At 44.5% G+C, this 15,731-nt stretch overlaps 1 protein-coding gene across 4 annotated transcripts in view; it reads right to left on the reverse strand.

Moving 5' to 3' along the window:
* LOC144724628 (calcitonin gene-related peptide type 1 receptor-like) overlaps positions 1–15,731 on the reverse strand; it is a 153,840-nt gene that overhangs the window by 80,075 nt on the left and 58,034 nt on the right. Inside the window, exon 1 of one of the 4 annotated variants that reach the window (XM_078603911.1) lies at positions 10,357–10,439. The exons of the other annotated variants lie outside the window; for them this stretch is intronic. The gene's annotated coding sequence lies outside the window, so the exon portion shown is untranslated. Of the gene's footprint in view, positions 1–10,356; positions 10,440–15,731 lie in introns of those variants that run through there. 4 annotated transcript variants of the gene reach the window in all.

Raw genomic sequence — 15,731 nt, forward strand, 5'->3', positions numbered from 1 at the left:
GGGGAAACTGACGTGGAAATGGAGAACCAGTGGGAAAAGGGGTGAAATTATCGGGAAATGAGGGAGAGCTGGTGGGAAAAGGGGTAATTTGGTGGGAAAATATGGAAATTTGGCGGGAAAAGGGTGGAACTGGTGGTGGAAGAGGGATATTTAGTGGGAAATGGGGGAAAGTGGCGGGAAAAGATGGATCATTGGCGGGAAAGGGGGAGAGCTGGCGGGAAAACAGGCAGAGAAGGCTGGGGACGAGTGTGGACTGGGGGAAGCAATAAAAGACTAACCCCCTGCAACCTTGTGTCGGCTCTCCTTCGCAACACTTTCATTTTATATAGCGTGATTCATGCCAACAGCATCCCACAACGCTGTACGTCAATTTGGAGGGCACCACGGTGCTGAGATGTTTGCTACATCGCCTGGTATACAGGAGGTCGTGGGTTTGATCCTGACCCCGACGCCTGCTGTCAATTTGGAGTTGCCATGTCTCTCTCCCCGTGGTCGCGTGGATTTTTCTCCGCGTCCTCCGGTTTTTCCCTCTACATGTAGAAACATGCGTAACGAGTATTTGGCTGCTATACATTTCAACAAGATAAGCCACTTATCCCGACGGAAATGGAACTCGGCTCGCCGGGTTAGTCGTGCGGCTCGCTCTGACCGCTCCTCCGGATCACCTCCATCTTGACATGTGAGACTTGTTTATTGGTTCTGGGGCCCTTGACTTGTTGAGCAAGCCCATTTTTTATTTATTTATCGAGACTTTATTTTTAAACCAGCAGGAAAACGCCCACTGAGATGCAATATTTATGTTGCAAAAGTGGACCGAAACAATGTGACATTCAAATTCTTCAGTCCGCCGCGGCGCCGAAAGGTACGCCGCCAACAGAATTCACTCGGCAGAAACTGATTTTTGTTTTCAGGTTCGTTGTCCTCTCTAATCCGGGCACATCCGACGGCGTGGCAAGAAGTTCAACACAAGAAATCTCAGCTCGTCATGCGATACAAGGACACGCTTCTTTCTTGTTGTTAAAACGTTGCGTTGAACGTAAGGGGGCCTTATGGTGTATGTGAACTGGTTTAAAACGATCATCAGCCGCGATCGATTTGCCGCGAGACGATGGCCCAGTCGAACCACTCCGTCTCACCGGTGGACGTTCTCTCCGGATGCGTCCCACCCCTTGTCTGCCACGCCGTCAGTAGTCTCATTGCATCACCCATTCGCACTGCTAGGCGGACAGAGGCGGGCGACTTAAGAAATATCTGTAGATTGTTTCACCCGCTGTGCCGGGAGATTGAAGCTTCGGATTTGCACGTCCAGCGCGATAACCATTACACCACGGCAGCAATCCGTTCAGTCGCAATCAGAAGCAAATGTTTATAGCGCTGTCTTGTCCCGACAGCCTCGCAGCACGAGATCACTTATCGAATCCATTATGCTCGCAAGCAGAGTAATTACATGCCATTTATGTATGTCCGAACTCTGTAGATGCGGAGATATTAGCATACCGTGGGCTGCAAAATGCAATAATGCTATTTAATTTGTTTTAATGTCCAAAATTATTTTTTTTAAATCCCCCCCCCCCCCCTTTGCAATGATTTGCTGTCCCATCCGATCCCACGGGTTAATTTTGTTACTTATTTGGAGGTCGGCGGGTTCGCAGGCTCCGAGCCCATGAATTAGAAGGCCACTCCGTGCCTCTCCTGACATGACCGTACTTGCCGGTCCATCCATGTCGGCTGTATAAAAAAAAACAAACAGAAAAGCCACTTGGCGGGGGCGGGGGGGGGGAGCATTTCTAGGGTTGTCGTAACATGTCGATACGACGATGTATCACACGATACGAGGTGGATGACAATCGTAACGTCTGTTTTACTGAATATCATTCCATTTAAATTGGAAATGTGAGATTAATTAATTCATCGCGCAGAGTCAGCGAAGGACTGTTGCGCCAAACGTGTAACCTCTTGCAGAATTCACATCAACTGCTTTTGGTTGCCATACACTGGCGTTTTGAGTGATTTGTTTGATCCATGGATCACGTCGGGGTGGGGTGTCCACGGGGGGGCCGGCACCATTTATTTGAGGGTCGCAGTTCACTTCGAACGGCGATCCGCCAACTGAAGTGCACAATATGAAATTAATTCACAGCCATTTTGCCAATCTTCTGCCGGATGAAGGCCTCCGCAAAGCCACCGACCGTCACGGTTGCTGTCTTGACCGTACGTCACCATCCTGGTCAGGGTGGGTAGATGAAGAGGGTGAACGGGCCGGAGAGGGCGTTGGAACCGGTTGCAGATATAATCTCTCGTGACTTGTGTTACCAATGACCGGGATTCGAACTCAGGTGACCAGGAGCGTGGGGAAAGTGTGCTAAACACTGCCGCCACCGACTCCACCCCGAAGTTGTGGTTATCATTGCTCATTTTACTTTTGGTGAATGAACTCAAAATTGTGAACATTTCAGGACAAATATTTCTGAAGTTATACAATTACCATTCACAATAGGCAAATAATCAAGTATCTAAAAACACATAGTTAACCATTAAGAATAAGCTTGAGGAGATTGAGTTTTCCATATGAGCATAATGGTTGATGTCATCATGACAACATAATTCTCTGACAGCCTGTGAGTTATAAGCATTATTTTGTAAAATTATGATTACATTTTCTTTGGTTCTTTCGATCAAGTCACGTAGATTAAAAAAAAAAACCACGACATTTCGATCGCAACACAAGCGGTCATCATCAGACGGAGAGAAAAGGGGGGTAAGCCTCTAAATGCAACTGTTCATAAAGGTTTAAAATGGGCGTGGCCCAAGTGTCAGGAGGAGTGGGGGACAAGTGGCACGAAGCAGCCTGATTGGACGAGTTATTGTCCCCCACTCCTTCTGACACTTGGGCTACGCCCATTTTAAACGTTTATGAACAGTTGCATTTAGAGGATTACCCCTCCTCCTTTTTCTCTCCGCCTGATGACAACCGCTTGTGTTGCGATCGAAACGTCGTGAGTTTTTTTTTTTTAAAATCTACGTGACTTTACCGAAAGAACCAAAGAATATGAATTCCTGCAGTCACAAAAGTTTTAAGTCAAAATGTATTATTAGATTATTGGATGGCAGGCTTCGGGAGAATTAACTGCTGTTGCATTACTTTGAAGAAAACTTTAAGTAGGTAAAAGCACAAAAGGGAACACGATAAAATGTGAAATACAATTAATGAATGAACGGAAACTGATGTCACAATGTGTCATATCGTGACATTTTATATCCTATCGTAAAAAAAAACCATTTTGCAGAAACCCAAAAAGGTGTTACGGCACTTTCACTTTGGCAAAACTTCATCCGCCAGCCAGCTCGATCACGGCCACGATGATGTCACGTGAAGGCAAAGGTGCAGCCCTGCAATTACTTACTCACGATGCTGTTGGCTAAAGAGCCTCCACTCGAGGCAGCTCTAGAGAGCCCCTCTATAGGGTGATCAGCCTGTACTCAATAGTGTATGTCTGTGTTAATTTAAGGTAATTAATCTCGTGAGTGGTGCCATCACTCACGAAATGTGGTGCCATCACTCACGAAATGTGGTGCCATCACTCACGAAATGTGGTGCCATCACTCACGAAATGTGGTGCCATCACTCACGAAATGTGGTGCCATCACTCACGAAATGTGGTGCCATCACTCACGAAATGTGGTGCCATCACTCACGAAATGTGGTGCCATCACTCACGAAATGTGGTGCCATCACTCACGAAATGTGGTGCCATCACTCACGAAATGTGGTGCCATCACTCACGAAATGTGGTGCCATCACTCACGAAATGTGGCGCCATCACTCACGAAATGTGGCACCATCACTCACGAAATGTGGCACCATCACTCACGAAATGTGGCACCATCACTCACGAAATGTGGTACCATCACTCACGAAATGTGGTACTATCACTCACGAAATGTGCTAATCCCGAGCATCTCCGGAACATCTTTTTTTAGATATTCCCTCGCGGATAAGAAAGGAATACTGTGCACCACTGCGTGGACAGAGGCGGGCAGGCGGGTGGTGTCATCGGGAGAGGATGCCACCGCCTTGCATCGCAGTGGCGAGATGTTAACTACCTCGCCTGGTATGCAGGAAGTCGTGGGTTCGATCCCAGCCCTGATGCCTGTATTTTGAGTTTACATGTTCTCCCCATGGTTGCGTGGATTTTTCTCCGGGTCCTTCGGTGTTTCCCCCTCCACATTTAGAAACATGCACTCAAGAGTATTTGCTTGCTATAAATGTCCACGTGATAAGCCACTTCATTGGGCGATCATTTGTGGCCAGGTCGATTCTGAAAAAATTAACCCGTAAAAAACAAAGTTTTTCACTATAAATCCTTTATATGCGTGGCATCGGTTTTATTTTATTATTCATTTCTGTTTTTCTTGAGTAAGAGTTTCATTTTTATCACATTGGTATTTTAAATGAAATATGAAAAAAAATTCCTAAAAACTGGAAAATTTTGGAAATTTTTTTTCACAAAAATAAATTGTCACGCACAACGAGTCTGTGTGCAAAATGTCAGCTTGATTGGATCACGGGAAGCGCGCAAGCAAGCAAGCAAGTGAACCTAATATAAAGGATTTAAAAAAGAGCTATATTACTCCGTGGGCCTTACCTAGTAAAATAAAAACTAGTTTGATTAAATGGTTCGCAAATCCAAGAGGTTTAGACGTGAGAAAGGTGCCTCGAAATGAGCGTGACACCTACTCAGGCCCGCCCATGCCCTGCGTGTCACAGGGAGAGAGAGAGAGAACGATGGGAAATGACCAGCTTCCTATTTCGCTTCGATTTTATCTCGACTAGTTTTATTTGTTTTACGTTCTAACTGGTTTGAGACACTTTCAATACAGGAAGACGCTTTATAAAATTAGAGGTTATTATTATTATAGTATTGTTAAATGTGTGCCATCCCATGTTTGACAATCTCTCCATTCTAGATTTGAAGCTCTCGTGACTGCAAGGATTCATATTCTTAGTTTTTTTCGGTAAAATCACATAGATGAAAAATGAAAATTAATAAAGAGTAAAATAAAAATAAAATAAAAAATAAAAATCACGACGTTTCGGAGGCAACACAAGCTTCCGTCTTCAGGTGGAACCGTCACAGCACGATAGCTGTATCAAGTAATTTTATTTTTTTATCTACGTGACTTTACCGACAAAACCTAAGAATATGAATCTCTCCATTGACCCCAATCACCCTTTGGGAGTCGCATCTGGGGTTCATCGCTACCGATTTACCCCAAATAGGAGCTGCAGTTTTCCTATTTTTTTTGTGTCTATGTTGGTGTATTAATGAAGGCAACGAAACGTTTACTTCATTTGTCCTTTTTTCTGTGACCTCGCAATCGCACATATTTTAACAGGTATCCTCCTGCTCGGAGACGCGACAGCGGGCGGTAACGGTTAGCACACCGGACTTGCATTCCAAAGGTCGCCGGGAGATCGAATGGAATCGACCGGCAAGGCAGAAAGAAACAATGACCCAAGTTTATTGAATTCGCCCCCCACCCCCCGACCTCCTCATCCAACACCCCAGGATACAACTACAGTTATTCAATCGGCAGGTCACGTGCAGTGGGGTCAAGTGTAGGAAACTCCAAGATGAGGTTGCCATATGTGCACTATAATTGAACAAATGCAGCCAATGTCGTTGCTTGAACATCTCTCATTCAGGTTGGAAGCCGAGCGTAGTAATCGTGGCTTTAGAGCGGTGTTAATTTAGAAACATTCATCTGGATTATTTGGCTGCTGTACATTTCCACGTGATAAGCCACTTTGTGGAGCTATCATTTGTGGTCAGGTCGCTCCTAAAAAAATAAGTGAATAGCTCAGTGGGCTTTACCTGGTAAGATAAACCATTGTTGAGTTTTATTTGTAATTTTTTTGAAGTGATTTGTTTACTTTTCGATTTAAAGCTTTCGTGACTGCAGGGATTCATCTTCTTGGTTCTTTCGGTAAAGTCACGTAGAAGGGAAGTAATAACATAATTAAAATAAAACATAATAAAACAATTCTCACGACGTTTCGGCCACAACGCAAGCAGCCGTCTTCAAGTGAAAACCAGGTCTGTCGAGGCGATAGCGTTTACCTTTACTATAATTTCCACTCCTGTCGTGTTTTGTACTCATAATCAACGATTTTTGGGTTTAGATCGCGTGGCGGGAGACACAGCAGAGCCTCACCATTCTGGCGAATTGCCCGATGATGCTGGATGCAATTACCAGCGAAACGTCGTACTCAAATTGTAAATGTTGTGGTTTCACGCTTCAACACACCGGTGGGCTAAAGCAGTGAACTATTTGTCTTTTGTCAACGTGACACTTTTTTTACTGATTGGCCGTGTCGGGTGGTGGAGGGTTACGACACATTTATAAATAACGCGATCTAAACCCAAAAATCGTTGATTATGAACAATATTGGTCGCGAAAGCCTACGTGTTAAAGTGTTTTGTACTGTTTGTTGTTGTAGCGCTCTGACCCGCCCCTACTGAACATCTTTGTAAAAAAGCTTTATAGCTCACGGAATTCCTCTAATACAGGGTGTTTTAAAACGAAGGACCCGATTTGAAATCACTATATCTCTGCAACCACGAACCAATCATGAATGAAACTCTTACCACTTGAAAGGGCGGGGCATAGAGTTTCAAATGATTACCGATAGCTGCCTCTCCCAGCGCACAAACAGCCCCTAGCCTCAGTCATTCGCAAGACAAACTGCCTCAACTTTGGATAGGTAGCACGGGACCCCAAGACTTGGCGCTACACTCTTGGCCCCCAAGATCCCCAGACATCACCACACCCTGCCACTTTTTCTTGTGGGGATACGTCAAAGACCCGTGGTGTTTTTGTGCCACCATTATTAGCGACTAATCTGGATGACCTCAAAAACAGAATCACGGCAGCGGTGACTTCAGTGGAAGAAGACACTTTGAGAGGCGTTTGGGACGAATTCAACTATCGTCTCGATGTTGTCCGTACAGCAGGTGGAGGGCACATAGAGCATTTATAAAATGGTTAGTAAAACGTGATAACTCATTAAACCGTTTGTAACTTTTTTGTGTAATTGTAACCTGTTGCCATCGTGAAATATACTGCATTGAAATTGGGTCCATAATTTTCAAACATCCTGCATAAATACATATTCTGATTCTGAATCGTGTGAATTAAATTGGTGAGGGAAATTTTCGTCCACAAAATGTGTGTTTTATTTTGGCTCACGGTAAGTGGATGAGAATCATCAAGGGCGACAGTGACCACAACTACAGAACCGACAGTGACGAGACAACATTTACCAATCAAGATAATTTTATAACGTCGTTAGGACTCAGTGAAACAAAGAATTGGAATGAACCAAACACCGGCTAGAATTGAACTTCCAAAAAACACCTTAATTCCCATCTTGTCGATATCTCTCTTGTAACTCCACATATGCTATCTACATCTCTCTCATCTCAAGTGCAGATCTCTCTCATCTGTCTGTCTCTTCTCTCATCTCGCTCCATTTCTATCACGTCTGTAACTCGTCTGTCATCTCACTTGGGAGTTATTAATCTATAGGGGGCCCTCCCTTCTGCTCATGCCTCTTCCCCAGCACCTGCCCCTATGTTAAATGTCAAGTCGCCACACCACTGGATTACTGTGCGTTGCAGGAATGCCTCTTGTCCGTTAAACTCTGCTCGTGTTTGCCTGGATCAATGGACCCTTGCCACAGTCAGTGTGCGTGACCCTCATGGCAAGATGTCCTTCTGAAGGTGGAGACGGTTGTTAATATTAACTCGGCACGTCTGGAATTTGGAGCAAGGAGGAAGATGCGGGCTACCTGAAATCACCATCACCATCACCACCATCAGTCATCATTTCCCCCGCACCTCCGATTAGCACGGTTGGCTACATACGGTGCGAAAGAAGTTCAACATACGGTACACATACATCAACCAAGAGCAATCCACTGGCTCTGTGGTGTCCTTAAACCGTCGCCACTCGAAGGTAACTAACCCTCCAATGAACCTAGACATCAAACATTAACAGAGCACGTTTACATTGTCATCAGCAGCAGTAGCAGCAATGGTTGAACCACTGGGTGGTAAACGTTGAGGCGCCGAGTGGCTACAGGGGTCAATGTGAACCAATTATATTAAACTTATTCACATCCGCCATGATCTATCCACTGCTGAATGAAGACATCAGCCTCCAAAAGTGTGAGCGCAGCGACGCACAAGGCAACAACAAAACACCACACGCTGATCCATTTATATTGAACGTGTAATAAGTTAAGTTCAAACAACTAAATACGAAACGCAATTCACGTTAGACAACACTATTTATTTTATTTGTATTACTGAAAGGACCAGAATAGGTCTCCATTATAGACTGCCAGTATGCTCACTCAGGTTCAGTTTAATAACCATTGCTACAGTCTACATTATAGACTGCCAATACGCTCACCAGCTTTAAAACCAGGCTACAGTCTACATTATAGACTGCCAGTACGCTCACTCAGGTTCAGTTTAATAACCATTGCTACATTCTACATTATAGACTGCCAATACGCTCACCAGCTTTAAAACCAGGCTACAGTCTACATTATAGACTGCCAGTACGCTCACTCAGGTTCAGTTTAATAACCATTGCTACAGTCTACATTATAGACTGCCAATACGCTCACTTGTATTACTTTATTGTTTCTGACTACGTAACTTTACCGAAAGAACCAAAGAATGTGACAACACTACTTTAAAAACAAACAAAAAATCACTCCACGTATCGCACAGTTTAATCGGTCACCATCACCTTTATGCAATAGGTGGCAAAGACCCGAGGAGGGCTTTTAAAGCAGACCACGTGGGGATGAGTCAGAGGTCGCAATCGGGTACCCTACCCGTACCCTACCCGATACCCGGCTACCCGTACCTGGCCGGGTACGGGTACGGGTACCCGTTTGCGACCCTGGTGCGGCCGGGTACGGGTAGACCGTGAGTCACTGGTGAGTAACCGTTTGTCACTCATTTCCCAACGTCTTGTCTCTTCTCACAATTCAAGTTCCTAGAATCAACCCACCCGCGCCTGCAACATGGCTTCATCCCAGAGGTCGCAATCGGGTACTCGTACCCGTACCCTATCCGATACCCGGCCGGGTATCGGGTAGGGTATTAATTAATTAAAACCCGTTTGCGACCTCTGGGATGAGTGGGGGGGGGGCATTCAAATTATGGATTCGATTCCATACAACGGACGCGTGCTCGCTGTAAAATCAGCTTTAGAATTAGTAGTGCACACACGCACATCAATCGTACACACACGGCAGTGCACACTCAAGATTGCAATGGAAAATGAGCACTGTATCACAACTTCCTAGTCTTAATGAAACAAAAATAGCTGCGTTAGCCCTACAATTAATAGCAAATGCAAAACTCAACGCAAAAGGCGAAAAAAACAGTCGCATTTGCAAGAAATCGCCCTTTTCGTGTATGTACTCCAAAGAAGGGCCATCGCCCGAAACGTCACCCGATTATGTATTTCGTCTGCTGAGAGGCAGTGTTAGTTGACGAATGTTTCTAGTCTTGATACGCGCGAATGGAATGCACGTTAAACACCGTATCTTGCCGCGCACACAGCTTTAATGGCACACTGAACAAGTTTTGTTTTCTACTCGGGAGTTTCTTGGTGTATTTTATTATATGAACCATAAACCCCCGGCTCTCGCATACACATTATATTATAATGTAAACAAAAACTTTGCTCTTTTTCACCAATGGGTTTTTGAGGATGGTGGCAAGTGTTGTCTTGTTAGACTGCGCCTTTAAAACTCGATACTACTTTCCTGCAGTACCTCTATTAAAATACACTATCGAAAACATTTTTTACACCCCTCTGTCAATCAATGTTGTTTCTCAGTGTGTATTTGTGAACACTTTGTAAACAGTACGTTAAATAGTACGCGTTTTCAATGCGCTGTTCATATTGTAACAAGCGTTTATACCAATGTTACTCTACAGAGTAGTGGGTCGCCGCTCCTCTTATCCGCATCGATACGAGCGGTATGTGGGGACTATGGCTTAACCGCAAAAAAAAACCAATCTGCACAGATGCATACGGACAAGAGAAGTATTATCAAACGGGAGGAATTAACGGTGCAACGCATCTCATCTGTTAAATATCTGCAGGTAATAGGATTTTCATCGATTTGATCCTGGCTGCAGACATTGGTAGGTCACAAATAATAATGAAGATAAGAGAGCAGTTTCACTGTATTATGCATACCGTGATGACAAATAAAGGACTTTAGTCGTGTAGGCAGTATGAGCAGATTTGGATAACACTTACGATCCTGCCCATACCCGAGCATTGAGTACATTCGCTTGTTCAGCTCTTCTGCGCATTCGTCCTCGCTGCTGCGCTTGGACACGACATCAGAATGATCCGTGCCGGGTGGGTCGCGGCGTTTATGTGCGCGGTGGGACGGAGTCGCCAAAAATAAATTAATTCATCACGATTTTGACTTCCGTTTATTCGGGACCCCGGGGTCCCGCCATTAGGTTAATGTATTTATTCATTTAAAATTTTCGTAGCTTTTCTGGCTTACCACAATTTCTGGTTTTCCCATGTCCGGCTCTGTGGTTTTACTGTACGATGCAAAATAATTAATCAGCGGGCAATACCGTACTGGATACGAGAGATTAAACAAACGGTGTTTGGACACATTAAAAGACGTTTCAAAACAGTTGCTTTACCATCCTTGCCATACGAAAGAATAAGACGTGGTTGGATGAAGATTGTACTTATTATGCAACCTTTAGAGTAAATAAAAAATAACATCCTAACTGATGGATAGCTCAGTAGTCGGAGCTATGAGCCGGCACGGTTTGATATCCTGGCTTCAAATCTGTATTTCACTTACTCGTGATTAGAAACTGGGTTCTCAAGTATATTGAGTTTATGGTCTCAGCCTGATCACCAATTGCTGTATACAAAAACACACACACCTCATTTTTCTCTCTCGTTAATTTGGCTAAATTCCAGCTTTGAAAATGAAAGAAATATCAAGTTATTTCAACAGAAGTTCTCAGACAAAGTTCTGTGATATCTCTTTCCACGGGCTGTTCTCTGACACGAGGTGATGCACTGCTCTCCGAGGTCTCCGGAGAGGCGTTTCATCCCATGGCGTGACGCGTAGGGCACATTTGGAATGTAATTGGGACATATACAATAGATGATGACTATTTAATGTTATCTTCTTGGTTCTTTCGGTAAAGTCACGTAGAAGGGAAATAATACAATAGTAAAAATGAAACAAAAGAAAATAATATTGTATTATTATTTCATAATAAGAAAATAATATAATATAATTATTTTATAATATGATATTATTATTTTATTATTTTTATTTTTATTATTTCTCTTCTACGTGACTTTACCGAAAGAACCAAGAAGATGAATCCCTGCAGTCACGTAAGCTTTAAATCGATATTTAATTTTACATAGCGTCATTAAAGACAATCGCTTCCCACAACGCAGCACATTAATTAAATACGGCTATTAAGCAGCCTAACTACGTAATGCTGCTGCACCATGAAGGGAAACGAATATTGAGAGATTAGGACTTCAGAGACACTACAAATCTTCAAATCTCGACTAAAAACATCTCTGGGGCCGTCCATAAATGACGTCACGCACCTAGGGGGCTTTAAACTATTGTCGTTGTAGCGCGTATTTAATGTGGCGCTGATGTTGTAGGAGAAAACATTTATTAAAAAAGTATATTTAATTAAGTAGAACGTGTTGTCTATATTTATTTAAAGTTGCGCATTTTGATGTGAAGTCACATTTCTCAACCCCCCCCCACCTCCTCACACATCGTCACAAATGTCTGACCCCCCCCCGCCCCAGGTGCGTGACGTCATTTTGGACGGCCCCAATGCCACCGCTTTGGGTCGATGTACCAGCAGCTCGTAAGGATTCAGGCGGAACTGCAGTGGAGCGCTGAATAATAAGCAACCTCGCCCGCCACTGTCGCGTGCAACAGTGAACCTGACAGCGGATGGGAATGTGCCTCATTGAGGCGCTCCCAAGAAGTGGCCACTGTGGCTCAGAGGTCGTGGCGCATCTGCTCCGAACCCCGGGTCCCCAATGCAGGCGGCTTGTGATTAAATTGGGGTTAAATTTCGATTTAAAACTTTCGTGACTGCAGGGATTAATATTCTTGGTTCTTTCGGTAAAGTCACGTAAAATGGAAATATTTATTATGTTTTATTTTTATTATTTCCATTCTACATGACTTTACCGAAAGAACCAAGAAGATAAATTGGGGTTCTCAAGTGGGATGAGTTGATGGTCTTGGTCCTCACCATGAACACCCCTCCCACCCACCCCTCCACCCCCAACGACATTAAATTGGCTCTGGCACTTAATTTGGATAAATGCGAGCTATGAGAAATCGAAGCACCGGCCTGCCTGTAATGCGACGGAACATCACTGCCACATGTAGAGCGGGTGGAAAGGTGCTTCGTTCTACTTTGTGAACCAGAGGTCAACTCTTAAGAAATCGCAAAAGTGGATATCACGGTTGCAGTACATGCAATATCCGTTTGTGGGCAGTTCTATAAGTCAAAGGGCCATGCACTGCTCTGTGAGAGGATTCTTCATCTTGTAACATGCTGCTGATAGCACAACTGGCATAATTTTGGAATAAAAGTGACATTTTTTCAAGATACAGAAAAACATTATCTGGATACAATTAAAAAAAATGGGATCTCGAGTATTCCTCAATCATCTCCTATGATCAGGTAGCACAGTGGCTGGGGTGCAATGATTGCACACACAAGAACACCACCTCATGAAATGTACTTTTACACTTAATTTGGTCGAATGACAGCTCTGATAAAATAATGGCCTTGACAATCTCAGAGGGTTGGGACAATCTCAGAGGGTTGGGAAAATCAAACCGCTCCCGCGTACCAGATTAATAAGGCCCACTTGACACTTGGGTGCAGCGTTCTTTAAGATTTTTTCTGACGGCCTTCATTCCATCTCGATGCACGAAGCCAATAGGACAAGCAGAACAGCAATCGGGGCAAATTGTTCCTATTCATAAACAATTATTTTGAAGGAAAAAAAAAGATGATTGTCTTCCACCCTCCTTCGTCGCCTCACTTACTGTAAGCTGGGCGAGTTGGATTGTGAAACGTGTCTTATGGAATATAAAGATTTCTGCCGTGTTTTTGAATTGTTCGATCTGATCTCCCACCCATCGTGGGCAGTTGAAACAATGGTGCAAAGTTTCTCAAATCCGCTCCCTGCCTCTGTCCACTCAGCAGTAAAACAAAGGGGGGACGGGGGTAAAGTGGTGGTACTCCCACCTCGAACAAGACCAGCGTTGAAGAGTAGGCCCCTTAGCTTATAGAGGGGCTCTTATGAGTTTTCTCTCGTGAACGTCCTTCCACTAAACTAAAACTAAACACATTTTTATTGTACAAGGTCGGGGCCACTGAGCTGTATAGCTCTTTTTCAGAAGTCACCTGGCCACAAATGATAGCTCAACGAAGTGGCTCATCACGTGGAAATGTATAGCAACCAGATACTCTCACCGCGTGTTGTTGATTCGAAATGTGGAGGGAAACCACCAGAGGACCCAGAGTAAAGTCCACGCGACCAGGGGGGGTGGGAGAGGAGAGAGAGACACGCAAACTCCAAGCATACAGCAGGCGTCATCGTCGGGATCGAATCGACGACCTCCTGCGTACCAGGCGAGGGAGTTAACATCTCGCCACCGCGGCGCGAGCAATAAATTGCAACGCCGCGTCTTTACCTTTACGCCACTTTAACAATAGCTAAGGCCTTGTGACCTTCCACGGTCGGTGTCTGCAGTGCGGAGCATTTCAAAGGGGTCCTTTTAATGCGCACGCACCTGTCTCACGCGAGAGCGTGGATTTGTTGAAGATAAAACTGTTGCCCTTTGCCAAGCTTTGCTCTTTGCGAACGTGATTGTTTCTTTGAAACCACGATGGAAATGAGCCACAATGCATCGTGAAACTAAAATGAATAACGAATGTTTGAACAGTAAAAAATAATATAAACCCGAATTTGTGTTTGTTTATAACCTGACAATCGATAGTGAAATAGCACAATGCCGATGCAAAAATTAGAATTATTAGTGTGCGATGATAATAACAAATACTTTTGAAACCACAATAACAATAACTGCAGCTGTTTGTCAACCAATTGCAGGTTGTAGGCCATCCCACGCCAAGTCAGTCACGTGGGTTTTGTCTGATTATACTTCACCGTGCAGGTCAGCGCAGATTTGTTAAGGTGGCGGCCAAAGAGCGGCTTAGAAATCACTCACCACTGATGTCAGCCGTGGTCCACGATTCTAACTCGGGTTGCTAGGTTCCTACCACAGTAGGTCCAGGACTGGTTTAGCTATCACTCGCCACTGGTGTTATTCTTGTCCATGTATCGAATTCAACTTTCTGGGGATCCATGGAATCGTCGGTTCAGGTGGACGAGTGTTGAACTTCTTTCGCACCGCACATAGCCAACCGTGCTAATCGGAGGTTCGCGTGGAAGGACAATAAAATAAAACACAAATAGCTCACTCCCCATGGCAGGAAATCAACCATGTATGTTGAACTTCTTTTGCACCGTACATAGCCAACCGTGTTAATCGGAGGTTCACGTGGAAGGACAATAAAATAAAACACAAATAGCTCACTCCCCATGGCAGGAAATCAACCATGTATGTTGAACTTCTTTTGCACCGTACATAGCCAACCGTGCTAATCGGAGGTTCGCGTGGAAGGACAATAAAATAAAACACAAATAGCTCACTCCCCATGGCAGGAAATCAACCCCACCGAGGTCCTACCACAGTGCACAGTGGCTTGCGAGCCAGCGGTGGGCATTAAAAGTAAAAACAAATCTGACGCAGGAATTCCGCGCGATTGATAATGGATGCTGCACATGGAGCGGTGTGTCTACGTTGCCATGCCCGCGGGATCCCTTAACCGCTTTCAGATGCTGTTGACGGGGTTTTCTCGCGAGCCTTCACAGGTGCGCGGCATTGCCTTTGCCACGTCGCGGAGAGAGAGAAGGGGGGGGGATAGCGGCTATATCTGTCAACCCATACGGTTTTACCCCGTATTCTTGTACAGGGGAAATTTAGTTTGCAGGTCCATACGGCGTATAGCCGTTTCAATACGGGCAAAAAATAATTGTGTATATTTGTTTGTGTTTCTCCCTTGTTGATGGGACTTTGTAGGATGAACGCTGAGATTTATAAGGCACGGGGTGACCAATAGGGTCTGTAATAGGGTGGGCACTGATAAGGGGTTGACTGCTACGGGGCAGGGGGGGGGGGGACGACTCGGCGGTGGACATCTGTGAAATAAAGAGCTTTGTAGCTCATCGGATTCCTCTCATATAAATACATATTCTATACTCTTTGGTTCTTTCGGTAAAGTCACGTAGGTATAAAATAAAACAGATCACGACGTTTCGGGTGCAACACATCAGGTGGGAAAGCGTGGTCCTGCTGCTGAGGCAGACTGTTTTAAAAGGTTTGAAATGGGTGTAGCTCAAGGGTTATAAAGAATTGGCCGGGGCTAGTGATGTTAATGTGAAAAATTAGCATGTAACTGTAAGATAGGAGAGCGGCCTCTTCGACGAGGGCACGGAAGTGGCTTTGTTAATGTGAGAGATTA

The sequence above is a fragment of the Lampetra planeri genome, chromosome 21, assembly GCF_965212315.1.
Source record: "Lampetra planeri chromosome 21, kcLamPlan1.2.h2, whole genome shotgun sequence".
NCBI classification, from domain to species: Eukaryota; Metazoa; Chordata; class Hyperoartia; order Petromyzontiformes; family Petromyzontidae; genus Lampetra; species Lampetra planeri.